Source organism: Mustela erminea, chromosome 5, assembly GCF_009829155.1.
Source record: "Mustela erminea isolate mMusErm1 chromosome 5, mMusErm1.Pri, whole genome shotgun sequence".
Lineage (NCBI taxonomy): Eukaryota > Metazoa > Chordata > Mammalia > Carnivora > Mustelidae > Mustela > Mustela erminea.
In genome coordinates, this window is record NC_045618.1 from 100530807 (window position 1) to 100546432 (window position 15626).

General features: G+C 43.2%; 1 protein-coding gene across 3 annotated transcripts in view; it reads left to right on the top strand.

The window, feature by feature from the left end:
- The first annotated feature begins 10654 nt into the window (after positions 1-10654).
- The window catches only part of GNG2 (G protein subunit gamma 2), a 113711-nt gene continuing 108739 nt past the window's right edge, over positions 10655-15626 (top strand). Inside the window, exon 1 of one of the 3 annotated variants that reach the window (XM_032344224.1) lies at positions 10655-10891. The gene's annotated coding sequence lies outside the window, so the exon portion shown is untranslated. The remainder of the gene's footprint in view (positions 10892-15626) is intronic. The other 2 variants (XM_032344225.1, XM_032344226.1) reach the window with 2 other exon arrangements.

Sequence of the window (15626 nt, forward strand, 5' to 3'; positions counted from 1 at the left end):
TGTGTCTCTTTTGCATCAGTTTGAGTCTTGGCTGGAAATGAAAGTCACACAGGTTTTAGGAGAATGAAAGGACTTGTTCACTGTGTGCAGGAACAACGAAGCCAACAGGGAGATCAGAGACCACAGGTAATCTTGAAGGGGGCAAAGCGAAGAAAGAGTATTACAGGAGCACAAAGAGAGTTGCATCCTGAAGACCCATGGAGCTGCACCGAACAGAATGCTAAGGCATAAGCCACTGACCTCACTGTCTATGCATTGGCCAAACAGAGCTGGAAACCAGAGTGTAAGGGAGTCTGGGTAATACAGTCGGTTTTGGGTGCTCTAGAAGTTATCTCTGGTTGTGCACCAGATTGCCCCAAAAATGCAGTGGCATGAAAGAGTAAGCTCTCATTGTCTCCTTCCGTGGCTCAGGAATTTGGAAGCAGCTTATCGTGCTGTTTTCCGGCCCAGGTCTCACATGAGACTGCAGTCAGAATGGCAGTTACATGAAGACTCGTGCGGGATGAAGGATCCGTTTCCAAGGCGGCTCACTTATGTGGCTGGTGAGTCGTTCCTGGTTGTCAGCCAGAGACCAAAGTTCCTCCGCACGTAGGTCTTTCCACAGGGCTGCTTGAGAATGCTCACAGCATGGTGTCTGGCTGCTGCCAGTGAGAGATCCAAGAGGGCCAAGGTGGAAGCTACGATGTCCCTTCTGACCTAGCCTGAATGTCACATCCGGTCACTCCAGCCCCCGTTCTAGCAACTCTGAGTCCGTGTGAGAGGAGACCACATGAGGGTGTGCACCAGGACCCAATAATACCTGGGGGCCATCTAGCTACCACAGCACAGAACACAGCCAAGAAGGGTGAGAATGAATGGAAAGGGGTGGGGAAAGGTAGAAATCAGGGAATAGCGAGCAACCTTCGATTTAAAACATTGTATGCCCCGGTGCCTGGGAAGTGTGGTCAGTTAAGCATCTGACTCTTGGTTTCAGCTCAGGTCATGATCTCCGGGTCCTGAGATGAAGCCCCATGTTGGGCTCTGTGCTCCATGTGGAGTCTGCTTGGGACCCTCTCCCTCCCCCTTGTCCCTCTCCTCGCTCATGCTTGCTCTCTCGCTCTCTCTCTCAAATAAAATCTTTAAAAGATTGTATGTAATCTTAATTTTTTTTCCACAGGACTTGATGCTGCCTGACATATATTTGTGTGGTAGTGACAGTGGGCCCTTGAATAACACAGGAGTTAAAGGCTCTGACCCCCCCACGCAATCAAAAATCCACACATAACCTTTGACTCCCACAAAAGTTTACTACTAGCCTACTATTATTGGAAGCCTTACTGTAACATAAATAGTCAATTAACACATTCTGTTATATATTATATACTGTATTCTTACAATAAAGGGAGCTAAAGAAAAAAATGTTAAGAAAATTGCAAGGAAGAGGAAATATATTTGTTGTACTGTATGGAAAAAAATCCACTTGAAAGTGGACTCGTGCAGTTTAACCCACTCGTGCGTTGTTTGAAGGTCAACTGTGTTTTACTTTTGATTCTCCCCACTATCATATAAACTTCATGAGGTAAGAGATGGAGTCTATTTTGTTTCCCACAGGCCCCTAGCAAGCTTCCAATAAATACCTGTGTATTTCAATGTATAAATTATATCCAATTTTAGATAAAAAGTAAATGCTTTTAAATGACCAGTTGTGTAATATCTGTACTCTTTTTAGACTAAAAGCTTATCCACTCCAACGCGCCCCACCCCCAAACCCTCACCAAAGAGTACTGCTACTCAGTGAATTAGAATTTGCCTCTGGGAGCTTTGCAAGCAACACAGTTGCCTCTTAATCCCAGTCACCCTCTTCTGTTTGCTATTCCTTTCAAGTATTGTTGGTGTTTTCCCTTCATTTTAAAACCAGGTTTTCACATTTCTCCCTCTTAAAAGTAAATTAAATTGTCTTCTGTTTATCTGGCTCTCAGTTGAGTTCTCTTTTCAGAGGTCTTGTTTAAAAAATGGTTTTCTTGAGAAAAAGAAACACTTCCCTCCTAATCTTCCCCTTTATTTCCCCTCTTCAGTTTCTTGGTTTCTTCCTGAAATCTGCCAGGAGCACCTGTGGAAATTTCTTGTCCTTTGTGGCACTTCTGAGGTGAAGAGGTTGCTGACCTCTGGTTAGGGTTAGGGTTAGGGTTAGAAGAGAACAAAGAACAAGCAGAAAACAGTTCTCCTGCCCTGCCCCCCGCAACCCCCTCCCCACCAGGGAGCCCATGTCCATGCTGTTTTATCCCAACTAATTGATTGTAAGAAGGAAGCCTCTGATCCAGGGTGGGTCATGCATACCAGGTGTGCACCCGAGCGCCACATGACATCTACACAGAAGCCTTCATGATAATTCCTTTTGGTAATGAGGCACAGCTATCCAGAATCCACACCAGAACCAACAGCTTTATCTCTAATTAATACTAAACCTCATCACTTACATATATTGTGAATATGAAGAGTGACTTTTTGTTACTGTAATGTTCACTCACTTCACAAAGATTTAGAATTTACTGTGGACCAGGCACCAACAAAACACAGGCTCACTGAGATTAAGCACTGGGATGTAGGAGTAGAAAGGTGTTTTGATTTTGATTTTGCCATCTGATGATTGTCAGAAATGGTGGATCTTTGAAGAATTTCCTTAGACTCTTATTCCAGAATAAAATGGGAGTCTGTTTCATTATCAATTAAGAAAATCTATTCATTCTGATCACTTTCACTTCTTCCTTGAAATCTTATTTTTCTCTAGTGGCATTCCCTCAGTTATGAGCACATACAGCTTTTTGTCCATCTTTATATTATTTGAAGTTGTTGCTGCCACTTTCTTCAGATATGAAACCACTGGCACATGTAATCCTTAGGTAAGAATACAGGTCATGTAGTTTTCGACTTTTAAATGTTAGAGTGCCAAGTGTGTTTACTAGGTATTGGTGGGGTTTTCTTTAGTCATATTTATGCTATTACATTTTAGTTCATAAATATCTATCTACTTTCTACATGCAAAATATGAGGTTGGGGAGTTAGGAGAAATGTACATAAATATTTCAGTAGCAAACAAATGACTTGGCTGTGGTCTGGGTGAATTCCAGTATCTTGAGCTGGGAAGGATGTAATGACAGTAACTGATCTCGAGCAAGTAACCCATTCTTTCCACTTGAAAACAAAGCCATAAAGGACAATGCTCCAAAAAATGACAACCTTGCTTACCAACAAGATACTCTAGGACCATATTAATTTTTTTGAAATTACAAATAAATCCACAAATGTTTGGTTTATAATATTCCTGCTTAAATTAATTTATATCCCTTACTTGGGACACTTTTGCCTTTATTCACACATGCAACAAATATTTATTGCATACCAACTATGTGATGTGCATGAAGCATTGTGGAAACTCCTAGATATACTGCTGAGTAAGACATTACCTATGTATTCCAGAATTCCACATAGATTAGAGGATAGAGAAAGAGAAACACACCATGATAATCAAGTGTGATAAGAACTATAACCAGGAGAAGCAAGAGGTGTTTTGTTGGGGGGAGGGGTGCTACACCTAACCCAGCCATTTTCTTTTCTTTCTTTCTTTTTTTTTAAAAAGATTTATTTATTTATTATGTGTGAGAGAGAATGTGAGTGACTGTGACAGGGGCACGGTGTGGGAGGGAGAAGGAGAGAATCCCAAGCAGACTCCCCACTGAGCGTGGAGCCCGACGCAGGACTCGATCTCACCACCCTGAGATCATGACCTGAGCCCAAATCAAGAGTTGGATGCTTAACTGACTGAGCCACCCAGGCTTTGCCAACCCAGCCATTTTCTTTGAGAAAACATCACATGTAAAAATAGTAATTTCCTGAGGAATCATCTTGTTTATTTTTGTCAGGTCAATAATTTGAGACTTCCACATTTACTATACACCACCCAGTTCTCTGCTGAATTTGCTTTGTGCGACACTTAAAGAATGTGAAGTAATTTCTTACTCTATAACTGATGTCATTTTTGTAAAGTGTCATAGGAAGTTAAGGCAAAGGTTTTACATTACTAAAGATGCACCTCCCAGTGTATGGATTTGCAAGTAATCAATGGATAAAAACTTTATTGGAGTTTTCCACATATGGTGGGACCCCATTATCATCTGAGCAAATAATGGATTTTCATACTAATTTAATATCAGTCAGTTGGTAACATCTTTTCCACCTTCCACATCTACTAATTTTTCGATTTCTGGGCACATTTTGGGTGGTATTGGAAGCAGCCACGGTGGTTTGTTGGCTCATTCTCTTAGAATTTTGTAAAATGTATGTTCTGGTGTTTTCACAGTGGTCAGTAGTACTCCTAAGTGTCTCCCACTGTGTCCAATTGTTCAGATTCAGTTAAAGTCACCAAACATGTACTGAGCACACATGATATGCAAGTGCTAGGCAAGGCGCTGAACCCGCAGAGAGGCACAACCCTTGTCCTCAGCACTCAGGGGGCTTCGTAGACTGGAGTAGATTCTGTAGGAGAGACAGACTAACCACCCAACACCTCACACCACAGAGCCTTCTTCAACGTTGGCCGGTGCTTCCGTTTCTGAAATTTTATCATAGGAAAATTCCAAGTGAGAACCTAGAAGGAAAACAGAGCTCGGGGGCGGGGGGGCGGGGGACCAAGGTCATAAGTAAACCTATGAATCCTCTTTATGTTAGGGAAATCAACAAAGACACCACGATTTTGAGGCCTCCCAACATCTCCTTTGGTTCTCCAACCTTTTGTTAACCCATTTCCTGTGGAAATAGATCACCCTTCCTGGTTGACATATTTGGTCCCGAAAAATCACGTCCTGCCTTTCTGCCTTGCCCACAAATGATGGGAGTTCTTACTATATCACTTTTCTTCCAAGACACTTCGAAATGGTTTATTGGCGTGATGTTAATCTCACCGATTCATATCCTTTAATTCTGCTATTCCTTCCAACGGTTGTTTTTCCGAGGCTTTGCTGCACGCTGCGTTCTCTCACCTCTGTCATACTTGGTTGCTGATCCTGTTCTTCTTGATCCAGTTCCTCACTTCCTGTTGTCCCTGATTTTCTGTGTGGATCTTCAGAGACTTTTTAGAGGGAACACGTTGTATTTGCAGAGCTGCTGTTCCTGTTTTGATGGTAACAACACATTTGATTTAAACTCTTTTATCAACCCTGCCAATGGCCCGGCTCCCATTTCTGCCACTGGAGGGTCTGGAATGTTGTCTTCTTTTGGGAAGACCAGAACAGCAGACACATCGCAGGCAGTGTCCACTCAGGCAGTGTCTAGCTTTCTTCAGCCTGACCAGAATCCCCCTGTTTGGCTGCACATCCAGGCCTCTCTGACTTACTTCCAGCTCTGATTCTGCCTCCCTCCCCATCTCTGGCCTTCTTCCTTCCTGGTTCCCTCCGTAATTAGTGTCTTTTCCAGCTTCATGGTTAGCCTCCCTGTTCCGAGCTTCCAGCCTCCCTCAGCCTCTGAATCCACCCTCACCCTTCTCATCAACACTTGGGTTTGTTTTCTCACGAGGTGTTAGGAAAGCGAATTTCTAGAACTCCTTCATCAGTGACAACTTCCCCAGGGCTTTAGGTATGTAACAGACACACACACATATATTTTTGGGTTAATAACCCAAATTTAATTTTGGTGACATTTCAGGCAATATCAGAGGAGTATCTGGAGGGTTTCACTTTATTCCACTTAATCCCCCCTTGTTAGCCCTGCCCAAGCTAAAGGGAAAGTGGAACTCATGCCTTTAACATCTTGTCCTCTGGAAGAACCCTTGGCCATTATTCTGCAGACCCCTGGTCCTGCTAGGTTTTCTCCTGGACCGTGAACCAGGGACTGCCATTTTTCATTAGCGAGGGGTAGCCACTATCTATCTAGAAAAAGCTACTCTCTCTGCCTCCCTCACCTCCTGACTCTCTTTAAACCAAACATGAGTCAGTCTTCTTGCCTCCTAACAGCTGGAGGGAGGCTCAGACGTCTGGGCCGAGGCAATGACCCGGTGACGTATAGATCTGAGTGGGACAAGATTTATTTGTACATGAATTCACCTTCTTCCCTTTCACTCTCTTCTTGGTGACAGCCCACATGTGCACTCCAAGAATGGCTCTGCTGCGTTATGGCTTCTGCCCGGTACAACAGAGTGAGGAAGGAGACACTTCAAAACTGAAACATGGACAGAAAAGGAGGGAGGGCTTAGCCAGAGAAAGCAAGTGAGTCAAAATAGTAAAGAACTAGTAGGCAGACGAGGGCGGAGGAGAGAGAGAGGAACAATATTGTCAAGAGATTGGAGAGGAGTTTGGGGATCTGGCATGTGAGAGCCTCTGGGACAGCTGCGAGGTGGCAAAAACTGGAGTGTGCAGGAGGGAATGTGAAAAGTGTTTCTGGCTTATAAATTAGTCTCTTTAAAGTTCATCCAGAAATGCAAGTAAAGAACAGCTTTCTTTCCTTTTTTTAAAATTTCTTTTTAAAATCTATTTTTTAAAATTACTTTTTATTGCCAGATTGTGCTTCTTTATAAGCAATTCCAGACATAGAACCAGGATTCACCTATATAATAAAAATACAGAATTTGGTGCTCGGGTACGATGGTTTTCTGCAACTTGCCAAAAAATCGAGGGATTATTGTTTTTTATCCCATGACCAGGTTCTTGTATCAGACCTTTCCCTTTTCTTTCCCTCCCCTGGCACCCATAGGAATACAAAGGCAGGTTTGGAATTTCTGCCAACGATGCCTTTTTATTATACAAACATCTGTTTGCGAGCTGCTCTGGGACACACAAAGATGAATGGAACATGGCCCTAAATTTAAGGGGCTCAAGTAGTCACAGGTGAGGTGGACCTATAAGAGCTGATTAAAGCCAGGGAGTTCACACTGACACAGAGGGAGAGGCAAGGCACCGTGCATTCTTGGAGGGGGAAATGCCCAATGCTACATGTATGTGTGTTCAGAGTGGTCTTCTGACTAAAGCCGCGCCTGAAGGGGTGAGTAGGGGTTGCCAACAGACCAAATGGAGGAAGGGAAAAAGGTGTTTCTGGCAAAAGGAAGAGCATATGCCAAGAGGCAGAGGAGAAAAGAGCACGGTCCCTGGTGAAGCGTGCCGTGGTGGTGGCCTTGCAGCAGGCTGGGTAATAAGGTGAGACTGTAGCTGGATGCCGTTCTACAATGTCTTGTGTGCCAGGTGGAGGAATTAAGACATGTCCTGTAGGCAACGGGGAGGGGAGCTATGACAAAGTACAGTAGTACAGTGACAGTATCAACTGCTCATGTTAGCACTGTACTTCAAGTGGACATAGCTTAGAGACTGGAAGTAGAAGGATAAAGTCCAGAATCTTGCAGTCATATAGGGGAAAGCGAAGCATTTATGTAATAAGGCCGTGACAAGGAAAGAGAGAGGAGGGATTGGGTCAAAAGGATAGTTTGGTGGTGGGAACGAAAGGATGAGGAACCTTGAATTGGACACAGGGTAACCGAGACAAATCGTTCCGATGGTGTTCCTATATTCCTTCTGTGGGCAACTGGTCTGTATGCCTCATTACATGAAATGGAGACTATGGAAGGGGGAATACGCTTTGGTTGGGGCAATACATAAAATTTGGGGAAGGTTAACTTCAAAGGACATTCAGCTAGAGCATGCTGTAATACAGGAGAGATATCAGGCAAAATGATGGCCTCTTTATGACCATCAACCTCTTCTCCGTGGTGGACATAAGAAATACAAGGTATCAATGACTACCAATAGGGCCATTGATGAAAGGTGGACTGTTCTACAGGTTTTGTGTTATGCATTGATAAAATAGGAGATAGGCTGATATTTAGTTACTAACGGCAGGAACGGTTAAAAGTGAGATGTAATGATATCTCCTAAGCAATGAACACTTTGTAGACCTAGTGTGTACTTACCACGCTTGTGTTAAGAGATCTGAACAGGATTAATCTTCTCTCTTGGCCAAGCTACACCCGCATGTTTTTCTTTCTTCTTCAGAAAAAGAGGCAGTTAGGACCAGTTGAAAGCAATGGGTTTAATGACAGAAAGAGAAGGATCTTAAAATCTTGGTTTCAGCTGTGAACAGAGGTTGTTTGGAAGTTCACAGCAACGGCCGGGTGAACCTACTAAGAGTTTTCTTTTTTTTTTTAATTTTATTTATTTATTTGACAGGCAGAGATCACAAGTAGGCAGAGAGGCAGGCAGAGAGAGAGATAAAGGGAAGCAGGCTCCCTGCTGAGCAAAAAGCCCAATGCAGGGCTTGATCCCAGGACCCTCTGAGCTGAAGGCAGAGGCTTAACACACTGAGCCACCCAGGTGCCCTACTACTAAGAGTTTTCTAAGGGCCAGAGGTGGAAGAGCTAGTCAGAAGGCAGCAGGCCAAATTCCTGGTAGATTTCATTGTCTGAAAGTGATTTTCCTATATAGAATACCACTATATAGGAACCACTCTCTACTGGTTGAGAGAGTGTGTGAGAAAGAGAGAGAAAGAGAGAGAGGATTAAAAAAAAAGACAGAACTGTTTGAATCCAGAGTTACCACCAAAATCCCCTAGTCTAAAATTAACCAGAGATTTGTTTCCATAATCTTTCCAGTCATTAATAATTGCGATTCTCATTTTTTTGTTGTTTAAAGATTTTATTTATTTATTTGACAGGGAGAGAGAGAGAGAGAGAGATTATAATAGGCAGAGAGCCAGGCAGAGAGAGAGGGGGAAGCAGGCTCCCTGCTGAGCAGAGAGCCCCATGCAGGGCTCCATCCCAGGACCCTGAGATCATGACCTGATCTGAAGGCAGGGGCTTAACTGCTGATCAAACCAGGTGCCCCGATTTGATTTGCAATTTTTTTAAGCCTTGCATCATATATACTGTATTTAAATTTTTCTTTAAAAGTTCCTGGTAACCTTTGACATGAAGACTTGTGATTTGGAGGAAATTCATGTCTGATTTCCACTGGATTGCAGGACACAGTGGGAATCTATATGTCCATTCTTTCCCCCTCCTACAATTCTGTTTGCTGGTGATTCAAAAGTAGTTCTTTATTTTTAATCTTTAAACAATCCATTTTGTAATTTTCTGATGTTAGTGAGTTGACATACGGATCCTTTTTGATCAAAGATTTCCAGAAAGAAGAGCAAACTCTGTTCACGGATTATTCAATCAAAACACAGGGTATACTAGGGCTGTCTAGGACCATTTCATAGAAATTAAATTCTGTACCTTCCATATTAATGTGCTGTGGTCTCAAGGTGGGTTAGGAAGACCCGTTGGAGGATTATGGCAAGACTGGATTAAAAAGGTGGAGCTGGGGATTAACTCCTTGGTTAGGGAGGATTAGCTTTCCGTGCACTGAAAACTAGAGAGAGGTTTCTTAACAGCACTGCAGGGATACTGGAAGGATTTTCCCATGCCTCCAGGCCATGATTAATCTGTAGTTTCCCCCAAAGCAGCTTGTATTAATATTGAGGCTGAATAAATTTTCACCAAGATCATGGGGGTATAGTGGTGAATGTACTAACTTTGGGGAATTCAGAAACCAAGGAAAGGTCCTGATGTGGCCACTGATGATCAAAGTCCCATGCTGTCTCTCAGTTCCCACATCCTCTAAGAATAATAGGAGCTAATACGTATGAATGCTTTCTAAATCCCAGGAACTATGAGCATTTTGTGTACATCTCTTTAATCCTCACAGTCTCCTGTGGGCTGGGACTATAATCCTGTTTTGCAGGTGAGGAAGTGAAAGACCATAGAAGTTGGTTTCTCCAAGTTCATATGGTCATTATGACCGCTTGGATTCCAATCCTGGTAGACAGACTCTCTTACTCTGAACATTACAACATGTCCTAAAATGAGGGAAAAGGATTAGAGGATGGTGAGGGTCCATAGAACCCTACCAGTATGAGTCTGTGAGTGTGTAGGTGGGGGGGGGGGCAGAGGCAGAAATCTCTCTCTAGGCTGGGAATACACACCATTCAGATCTAGCCCATTCCCTCACACCACTGAGAAATCTTTTGGGAATACGTCTTCACTGCTAGGCTACAGGTAGCAGTGTGGGACTTGGTTTGGCTCCGGTGCCCCACAAGGATACTTAATCAGGGCCATTCCTTTCTGAGCATGTGGGTTAAGTAAGATCTCAGTGGTAGTGGGACCTTGGAGAAATGAAACTGCTGGAATGTTGGCGACAGAGCAAAATGCTGCAGCAAGAAGCTGCAAGCTGCAGGCTCCCAGCCGGATGCCTTGAGAGGGACCACGTAAAGCAGGAGCAGCCATTGAGGCTGGTGCTGGATTTCAGGGCCAGAACCTGGCCAGCGGCTGTGGCCCCCCAACACCAGCAGCAGCAGCAGCACCATCCACAGCTGGCCAGTGCAGGCTAAGCAGCCGGCTGCAGGAGGGGGAGCCCAGGGGGCGGACAGGCAGTGGCTGGAAGCTGTCGTGGAGGTGAGGGGAATGAGAAGGGGGAAGGAAGGAACAGAGGCACCAGAGGGACTTGGAACAAAGAGGGAGCGGGGTTCTGGTCACACTAGTGTGAGCAGCGCAGGAGGAGGCGAAAACGCGAGCTTGAGTGAGAGGGAAAGAAGCAAGCAGCGAAGAGCTACCCAGAAGAGGAGGAAGTGGGAGATGCGCCGCTTCCTGTAGAAAGCACGATGATTGAAGACAAAGCTGGGTGGGGACTAGTCCCTGGGCTGCAGGCGCCGCTGCTACACACGCACAGCGCACAGCGCACAGCGGCGGCCGCTCCGTGGCAGCTCCTACTACTGCTGGGCTGGGCGGCGCGGGGCGGGCTGCGCGGGGCGGGCTGGGCGGGCTGCTCCCGGGCTCGCCTGCACACTTCGGCTCCCACACAGGAGACCGGCCGCTCTCCGACCAGCCGCGGGCGCCAAGGTAAAGGGGACGCTTTTCCGTTTGCTCCTTTTTCCGTGAGAAAAGGACCCCCGCCTACGGTTTTTCGGGGCAGATTTCTGAGGGAATATAGGGACTTGGCTTCAGGATTGGGGGAAAAGGATCAGGATGGGTTCTTTTAGAAGGGCTTTTGAGAATGATCAAATTTGTAGCACATTCGCCTTAAAAAAAAAAAATCATTGGCGTCTAGCTTTAGTGATTCGTCAGGAAAGCACGCTACATGCAAGGAGCCCTTTGCATAGTTCTCTTGGAGGAAGAGCAGGGATCAGTTGAAATGAATTGGGGCTCTGAAGGTGTGGGCTCATCATCTGAGCGTGCACTTCCCTCATTTTGAGGGTGTAAATGGTGGAAAATGTTGGTTGCATTATCTTTCTTACATATTTCACTGAGATGTCTTCTGTTTTGCAGTATAATGACTGATTTTAGTCTTCTTTCTGTTCTTCCTTCCTTCCTTCTTTTGTTTTTTGTTTTTGTTAAATCCTTTTGTACTCAGGATTTGCCAACAAAGACTGGAATAGCGTATGTGAGGGGCAATAGTTACCATTAAAAAAAAAAAAAAAAAGGTGTCTTCCTCCCTGGGCTCTGTGCAGCTGCTTTCAGGGTAGCCTCAGAAACAGCTCCCATTTGCCAGTAGGTCTCCTCCTAAAGTTGCATCTTTTCTCAAAGGAGCCTGGCGGGTTTAACTTGTCCAGAATCAGATATGTATGGATTGGATGTTTCTGTGGATTTTATTCATCTGTAGGGCAAGACGCATATTAACTTCAGTGAGGGACAAAATGTGGAAGTGGAGCAGGGTTATTTCTTTACCTGTATACGCTGTAAGCAGAGCCAGATAGTAAAATCAGATTGCAATTTTGTTCTTTGCTTATCTTGAGCCATGGGTCCTGTTAATGAGAGCCCATAACCTTGACTTGTTCAGATTTATGAATGATACCTAAAAGTCCAATAAATAGGTCTAACAGACTGGAAAATGACATTGTGAGATTTCTTTGGCAGGATATGGAGGAGGAAGAGTTTAAGACCCCTAGTGAAGCATGATTTAAGAAATTAAGCTTTGTCTCCAACGGAAAGTGTGGGTGAGCAATAAATGGTCATTGATAAAAGGTTTTTTTTTTTCCCTTGAATTTTTAGAATGAAAGGATTAGAGGATTTTCAAAGGAAAGAAGGAATTGCTTATAGTAGAGTAAAAAACAATAAAAAGGTCATAGTTAGACACTCAAATTCTTAAAATACAGTTTTTAAATCCTACATATGCCATTGAGAGTGAATATGTTTCCTCCTTTATTACCATTCTCAATTATGAAGAGCTGTAAGCTCTCTTTTTTAATGCCATTTTTCTGAAATCGATTTCGTGTCTCAAAATTTGTGGTGTAGCAGCACGTTTTCAGAGATAAGACTCCTTAGTCACTAAAAAAAATATGTCACTTTTTAAAGCTTACTTATTAAATTAAACTTGTACTGTGCCTAAGGGGTAAGATACCGCTGGTGTGGAAACCATGGAGTTTCCTTGCGGATTCATTGAATTTAATCAAACCTGTAGGCGAGATAAGTCATTCCCTTTCTTTCACAGTTGCACCTCCCATTTCCCTCCTAAAGAATAAAATATGTAAAGATAATCTTCCACAGAGTAGGTGGAGGGTAGATCTTGGATCCAGAATGCCCCTAATCGGAGTTCCATGATCAAGCCGCATGTCATTAAATGAAGTAGAAAGTTGGGAATCTGGGCTGTATGAGGCTCCCCCCTTGGTCCTTACTCATCTACGGGCTGGATTTTCACTAGATTGTCCTAACACCCTGCTTTGTTTGGGGATGTGTACACAGTCTGTGTTCTTCTCCTCTGTGTGTTTCACAAGAGTGAGAAAATGAAACCTTGGCCCTTAGGCACAGGGGAGTCAAAAGGACCCCCCATTCTCTTTCACAAAACAGCTGAGAGTTGCCTATTTTCTGCACTCCACAAAACATTTCCTTAATTGTTCAATTCCATCTTGAAGCACAACATTAGTGAGTAACAGCTGATCAGTAACTGTGATGGTAGAAGGTTTAGGAAAAAGATAAAAATGCTTCAGTGCTATAAAATGAGACTCTTTCCACTTGTTCTGGCCATATGGAATATTGAAAGACATAATGCTTTTGCTCAGAGTATTCCGGGGCCTTTGAGGGAGTCGACCTACACTGAAATTTTAATCATATGTTTTTTTTTTCTGCCATATGGCCAATGGCTGGGTGGAAACATGACTCCCATTATTTCGTGGCCAGCCCTGGGCCTCATATGGTAGGCACGGAGTGAATGTATTTGGTTGACGGACTTTTTTAGCTGACTTCAGAAGGCAGGTCTAACTTTTAAGTATAAAAGCTCTATCGTCAAAGCAGAAAGCCAGTTCAAAAAGACAGCTGTGGGTAAAACAAAAGAACATCGAGGTGTGAAAAGAACACGGGCTTCGAGAGTCAGGCAGATCTGCCTTTGAATCCTACCTCTGGTTTTTACTATTTGACCCAGCATGTTAACGTATAAACTTTAGTTTCTTCGTTTTCAAGACAAACTAATAGTGCATAATCAAGGTTTGATTTTTGTTTGTGTTGTGGTGTTTTGATTTTGCTTTTGTGTGTGACTATGTGAGTGCCTGGTGCCTAGTAGGTACTCAGATGTCAGTTTTCCTTCCCTGGTGGCATAAGGAAAAGTTAGCATGTTGTTCGCCGTTGCCACCACTGCCAAGGTTCCAGGAGACATATATTTTTTTTCTTTATTGGGGTAAAATATGTATAACATAAAATTTCCCATTTTAACTATTTTTAAATAAACCTTCTGTGGCATGAAGTATATTGACATTGTTGTATAACCATTACCACTAATGCATCTGCAGATCTTTTTCATTTTCTCAAACTGAAACTATTCCCACTAAACAATAACTCCCCATTTCCTTCTCCCCACAACCCCTAGCAACCGCCATTCTACTCGCTGTCTCTAGGTACCTCATACCTGTGAATCCTGTAGTATCTGTCTTCTCCGGCCTGGCTTCATTCACTTAACCATAATGTCTTCAGAGTTCATACATGTTATAGCAGGTGTCAGAATTTCCTTCTTTTGGGGGGCTAGATAATATTCCATTGTGTGTATATGCAATGCATTGTTTATTCATTCATCTGTTGGACACCAGGTTTGCTTACATGTTTTAGCCATTATAAATAATGCTGCTGTGATCATGGGTGTACAATTATCTGTCTGAGTCCCTGCCTTCACTCTTTTTGGGTACCCAGAGTTGAATTGCTGGATCAAATTGTAATTCTACTTAATTTTTTGAGGAATGACCATACTGTTTTCCACAGCAGCCGTACCGTTTTACAATCCCATAGCAGTGCACTGGAGTTCCGGTTTCTCCTCACCCTCACCAACACTTGTTATTTCTAGGGACTTTTGTTTTTCTTGGTAGTAGCCATACTAAGGGGTATGAATTGGTATTTCTTTGTGTTTGACATTTGCATTTCCTTAAGGATTAGATGTTGAACATCTTTTCATAGGCCTAGTGGCCATTTGTAAATTTTCTTTAGAGAAATGTTTACTCAAATCCTTGGCTCATTTTTTAATTGGATTGTTTTCAAGGAGACATTTTTAAATGGACACATCTTAACACAGTGTGTCCTAAAGATCCTGATTATAATATTTGAATTTCATCTCCTGCATATACCAGTATTATCCCTCCCCAAGTAAAATACTTCTCTCAGAAGTAACTTTTAAAATCAAAAGGAGAAAGTAAGAAAATCTGCATAGCTCCTGATAATTGGTGATATCAAGAACCTGATAGTGAAATCCAGTCCCTATTGTAGACAGTCACACTCGTGACCCTTCTGGTCACATGTGGACCAGACTACTACAAAGGAGGCTTTGGGGCACTGTCCTTCCAGCCTCTTTCTAGTTTCTTCTCATCAGCTGGATGAGAAAGAAATGCTCAATAGTTGGCAGTGTCAGGAAAAGGAAAGAGCATCTGAAGTGCTAAATTGTTTTCCAGCTCTTTATAATGGAGAGGATTAACCTATGGAGAAGGAGCTATAATCGTTAAATAACAATAGATTTCTGAGAGAGGTTTCTACTAACGAAATGGGATTCTAATCTGAATTTCACTTTTGAAAATGGAGTATCCTTCTGGGTTTCATTTCTCAGTACACATTTCACCCCTGATTCTGAAACTGGTGAGGCAGTGTATGGCCAGGGCTGAGGGGAGTGGACAGGAAGATGAAGGGGGACTCTTAAGAGAAACAATATCTGGGATTTATGGTTGGTTAGAGGTTGATTTTGAATGGTTTGAAGAGCTCCTGAATGATCATATGTGAAATTCTTGTAATGCACTCTTTGTGTGTGTTTTTTTGGTTGAATAATGAACCCCATTTTGTTTACTTTGCAAATCTGTTTTTTCTACAATTACTGGGTTTACTAGAAGGGAATTACAGAGTTGTGTTAAGACTTAACCCCTGGCCCGGGGCGCCTGGGTGGCTCAGTGGATTAAAGACTTAACCCCTGGCCTGTGACCTCATGGAATGGTACAACTGAGAAGACCTGGAGATGAGCTTGGCATGTATCAAACTCTCCATGGTGGATAATAGAAGTGGCCCAGAAGTTAAGTTACCTTTTTAGAGTTGCACAGATGATTAATACCTTACGTTCCAATTCAATCTCCATTTCACCTCCCTTTGTGTTAGATCAAATGGACAGAGAAAGTCTTTA